The sequence below is a fragment of the Bidens hawaiensis genome, unplaced genomic scaffold (genome assembly GCF_021521415.1).
Source record: "Bidens hawaiensis isolate Kalapana, Puna unplaced genomic scaffold, B.hawaiensis_p1.1 tig00000055_1, whole genome shotgun sequence".
NCBI classification, from domain to species: domain Eukaryota; kingdom Viridiplantae; phylum Streptophyta; class Magnoliopsida; order Asterales; family Asteraceae; genus Bidens; species Bidens hawaiensis.
In genome coordinates, this window is record NW_027491016.1 from 3,423,733 (window position 1) to 3,429,431 (window position 5,699).

Here is a 5,699-nt window from a genome sequence, read left to right on the forward strand (position 1 = left end):
AGTAGGTAGACTCACACCTCCGTCCGTGTGCGTCCGTGGTTTGGATCGTACGTGTGCACCCGTGGGGTTCGATCTCCGGCGGTCTTAGATTGAAGACGGCACAAAGGCAAAGCACAAATTGATAAATCATAAAAGTTCAATATTCATAGACTAGGAATGAAAACAAGTTAAAAGTAAACATGTTAATTATTCTAATCAAAGATATACACATTTTTATTATCCAAAATAAAATTAAAAAATATAAAAGCCGAAGAAAATCATTAAGTTTGAAATCGGAGCTCCAGATGATAAAATAGGGACCCGACCTGATGGTTGAGGCAAACCAGCCTATAATGCATGCCACATGATCACATGATCCAACAGTGGCGGACCCAGGACCCTGATCCTTACCTTGTGGATCCGCCCCTGCAAACCACTATGTTAAGACATTTCGTTAACTAATAATAATGGATTCTATAACTTTATATATCATGAAAGTATGCTCTTTTTAGGTTGGATCATTCTCAAGCCGCCTTGTCAAGTCTAGTTTATCTACGCCCGGTGGCTCTACAATAAGCTTTGATATAAAGATCCACTAAGATAAACCAACTAGCCAAAAAACAAAATAACATCAATCAACATTGATGAAAGATTAAGTTAAAGTTTGATGTGTGTCTGTGATGCTGCTAGCTTGGAAGTTGACTGGTCAAACTATTATTGTTTTTGCATGAATTTAAAATAGCATTATTGATCACGGACCACACTATAACGATGATCTCAAATAGATAGTGGTTGTGGTGGCAACTGATACATGGAACATGGGAAAGGGTACAAGTCTATTCAATTTATATTCCATCTTCTTGTGTCCCGCTAATACGACTACAAGTCTAGTCCAAGTGGTACTTTTGTCTACTGTACCATAAGCCAGGTAAGTTGTGGGCATAAGCAAATACGTGTCAGGTTCATCTAAGGACGGATCTAGCATAGGTTTAGAGGTAGCACCATTTAACTTTCTTGGGGAAATACATTTTTTAGTTTAAATTTTTTTCTTCGTTTTATGTCTACCTCTGAAAAAAAAAAAAACCTTCTTAATCCAAACTACTCAACTTTTCTTCACAATCGACACATTTCCGTTTAATTTTAAGGCATTCCTATTAACAAAATAATAGGTATGTAATCAGATTAAACACCTCATGTGTTTTTAACAAAATTATTTACCATGTTCTTTACAACAAAAATACAACGTTTATTTATTTATCTTTATCTCAGGCGCTATAGGTAAAGTAATAATCATAAGCAGATGGATCGCTATCACCACAAAACATAGATTGTATATGACACTAGCGGTTTAAGTTAACGAAGCACACAATATGTATCTACCTGACTTAAAAGCAATTAATGTGATATTCACTTCATTAGCATACAGAGTAATCATAGGTGGCTCGTCTAGTTTTAGTGTTATGGGTCCCATCGGCATCAATTGAATCCATAATAGATGTGGTGTGAGGGAGCTGAAAATAAGCCCATGCGAAAGAGTGCCATTAACACGTAGGAACTGACTAGTTTGATATACTTTGTAGGATAGATTCGGTATAATACCAGAGACCCTGAAAAGGTTTGGTATAAGGTGGGATTGGGAAAACCTAACCAATAGATGAGAATGTCTCATTGTGGCAAGAGGGTTCTCCACTGGTTTGGATTCATGTAACCTTTATTGAGAGAGAATGTCATGAGCATACTTGGTTTGACTGAGAATAGTGCATTATTTGTGGGCGATCTCAAGACCCAAGAAGTAGTTGATGGGGGGCCCTTCTTGATAGGATCGATCAAACAAATGAATTGAAATTAAACAATACAAAAACAACAATTAAACAAAACGAATTTGTATTATGAATTTCTTGAAGATCTGATATTTACATTGACGATCGACGACTCTATTTATATGCGTCGTGGCGTTTTCACAGATGAAAGAAACGTATCGGTATTTTTCTAACTAGTTACAACATTTACACAAACTATTAACTAATTACAATTTGCACAACTATACTAGCTGGACTCATAACAAAATTTAACTAAGCTTTAATAAACTAACAAGAACTTTAACGAGATCTGGATTATTTCCAACCGTTGAGAAGCCCAAGATCCTTAATTGTAAACTCCTTGTTTAAGCGTTGAAGTCAAGCATTAGGGGCCTGTTTTGCATGATGCCTCGGGACCTTGAAATATGAGGTTCCAAAAAAAAATATTGGTTTCGGCTCAGGACAGGTCAGGGGTCCGGGAGACCTATATGGTCGAGAATTCATGTAAGGTGTGCAAACGAGGCGAGAATTCACAACTCACCTTACACGATGGCAATAAGTATCAACCGACTTAAAAGCATTTTATGTAATATTCAGTTCATCTGCGTACACTAGTACAACTTACGATTCCTGCGACCTATCAGTATTTATTAAAGATGGGGAGAACCGTTCATTGAACCGATCGTCCTCCAAATGTCTGTTGAAAAAGACAGAGAGACAGATAGATGAAAGAAACTCATCAGTACCATAACAGGCATTCAACTAATGGGCTCCATTGTTATAACTTCTTATCCTTCTGAATGTCAGTTTCTAATCATTTTCATCCTAACCCATATGATGTAAATACATTTTCTTCTTGTTTTTTTTTTATTTCACTTGCTTTTGGACCAAAAAAGACAATCCACATTCAAAGATAAGATTATTCGTGGCTACTATTATGATGAATTGTTTTTACTAATAACTGTTCATGTAGTACAATTAATGTTACATGTTCTTTGTTTTATCCGTTGTGTTTGTGAACATAAATCTATTAGTTGTTGTGTAATCTTGTTTACTTAACATACGAGATCAACACCAAAAGAAAAGAAAATGAGTGACTGTACGAAAGTCGTTGAGAAATATCCGAACTTGTATTTTCCAATTTTTTAAATTAAACTAAGTTGTATATTTAAAACACAAAACTAATCAATTTCAGTAAATCAAAATGATAAAAAGGTATACATCTAAGTAAATAAAATTAAAAAGACATTTAGGATAACATAAAGACGAAACTCGTGACCAATTATAGACGTAAAGAACGGTCATCGTAATTAATCTAAAATTAAAGAGGAATTATGTAAGTTATGTATCTAAAAAGGGTGTCTTGAAAATAGTGTTTTCCAAAAACATTTTAGCATTCTTATATTAGAAGTGGGAGTTTAAAAAAAATACGGTTGGTAAATAGTTGCATGAGAGGTTTTGTCCCAACAACAAAAGCCTCCAGTTTCTACCCAACGTTCACCATCTCCATTTTCATTCGGTTTCATGAAACCGGAATTGCAAGCCAAGACCCGAAGTTGAGATGGTGGCCCGTGGCGGCAGTGTTGCCGAGCAACCCGAATAGATGACGCCCCTAGTACCATATGTATGTAATGTAACAATGACAAAGATCGAAATAAAAGAATGGGCCTAGCCCACATTAAGAATCGTATGCCTATTGGTAGTAGTAATACTAATAGGCTTATAGCAAGGGTATTCAGCTGGTCCATTTTTAGATTGCTCAGGTTGGTGGTTATTTGAAGTGATTCAAATTTAGAAAATCCATGATTCAAACACGAAATTTGATTTCCGTTTGAATTCACCCAAATTATGAAACAGTTAAATAAAGTAACTTGTAGCCCAAAATCGCGTTACGTCACGTCAGCAGGGGAGGGGACGATTTTCATTTAAGAATGTAGTGATTTGTAGCCTAAAATCGCTCGTTAATAATAAATATTATTATCTTTTCAAATTGAGCGGCAACATTGGGGCGATTTTCGCCCAAAATTGCCCCATTAAACATGGCCTTAGGTCATCTGTAATATGGGGTATGGTGGTGATTGAAGGATGAAAAATGCCCCTTATGCGCCTGCAGCCCCAAGGTGTAGTATGGGTTCCAAACGCATTAATCAGTAAGAATGGCCTTAATTGGTTTGAACACAAATGCATGTGTTTCGACCCTATATAGCATATCTGAGCCAATTGAGATTGAGAAAACATATAGCATCTTATAAGAAATTAGGGGAAAAATAGAAATACTTTTTACAGTAATTTGCACTCCTGTGGTAAACGAGCAAATGCACTTAGCAACATTGCTTTCAAAATTAACCCACACGCACTCCTGACGTCTACAAACTAATCCACTATGCGCCTTGTCGTCACCTCCCTGCTACCCCAACTGTTATTGAAGTGCTGCAATTACATTTTTTTCCTTTATCGGTTAGAAGACATCTATTGAACCTAATAAGACATCTATTGAACCCCCAATGTCCATTTTCATATCAAACACTTCACCAGCACTTCGAGTCGATTAAACACTAGAAAATTGTCAATCTTCATCATCTTCTTCAGCGAAATTGGGCTCCCGGTTTGATGTTTCAAATGTGATGTGCTCGCTTGGTTCAGTTACATTCTATCGGACATCAAAGATGGAGGCAAACCGAATCATATCCTAACCGAAAAGCCCGAATCCGAACTAAGAATTCAATTTTTGATTTGGTTATAACTGAAAACCAAATTCAGAATTTGATTTTCGATTCGATTTGTGGATTCGGGTGTTTTTTTTAATGCGATTTTTTCGAATTATTTGGTTGAACCGAATTAATCAATTAAAATATGGACTTATATTAAATAATTTATATTAGCCATTTAGCCTAATATTTTTCAAAGCCCAATTTTATTCCATATTCACTTAAGAAAAAACCCACGCCAAAATCCTAATATCCAAATAATGCATCGTCGATATCAAAGACGAAACCCTGGCACCGCGACCAAAGTTCCTCGTCGTCGATCAACATCGTGTTTCTCTTAATCACTCATTGTTGGTGTATCTTTATACTTACATTATGTGATTTTATACTATTATACTTCAACAGTTTGATTTGTATAATCTATGTTTAGTTGAGGTAGATTAAAATAGTTTAAATCAGTTTGTTCAGTTTTAACCAAAACCGATATGAATTGAATTTCGGTTTGATTCAGTTTGATTATCCCATTGTCGTATTCCATTCGGTTTTTGATTATAGATAAAAAAAACCTCAAAACAGAAATGATCGAATAAATCATTAGCGAATTGATGAATACCCCTAGTTTTAAGATGCTGCTGAAAACGAGACTACGAATTGGGGAGGGGGGGGGGGTTGTAGTAGTCGCTCGGTAGAGTGGGGACTAATGATTAATCAGGATTAATCGAATCAAACTTTAATGTATAATTTTCAATCATGCGCACACACACACACACTTATTTTTAAATGTAATTTTCTGTTTTATATACACACTTACACATTTGCACAACAATTAGTTTGATTATTGCTAGAAACTACCGATTTTGGCTGGAAAGGAAACTTCGATTAAGTCCAATCAATCCCGATTTTGGCCGAATCCAACCATTAGAATATTAGCCCGAAATAAATTAATGGGGTAGGGACTGACGATTAATTGGGGCTTAATCGACACCTAGGATTTTTGCAACCATGAGAAAAACACAAAACGAGTATGAACCAAACGAATTAGGTATTGACAAAGGGATTGATTTGTTGAAGAGAAACGATTTGGGAACAAAAGTACATCAGGGACAACTGATATTCGTTCGGTTAGATAACAAGAATCGCAACCAAAGGAGTGGATATGCAAGTTCACGTGGCTAAGGGAATGGTTGATGGCACACCTCGACCAAAAGCAACA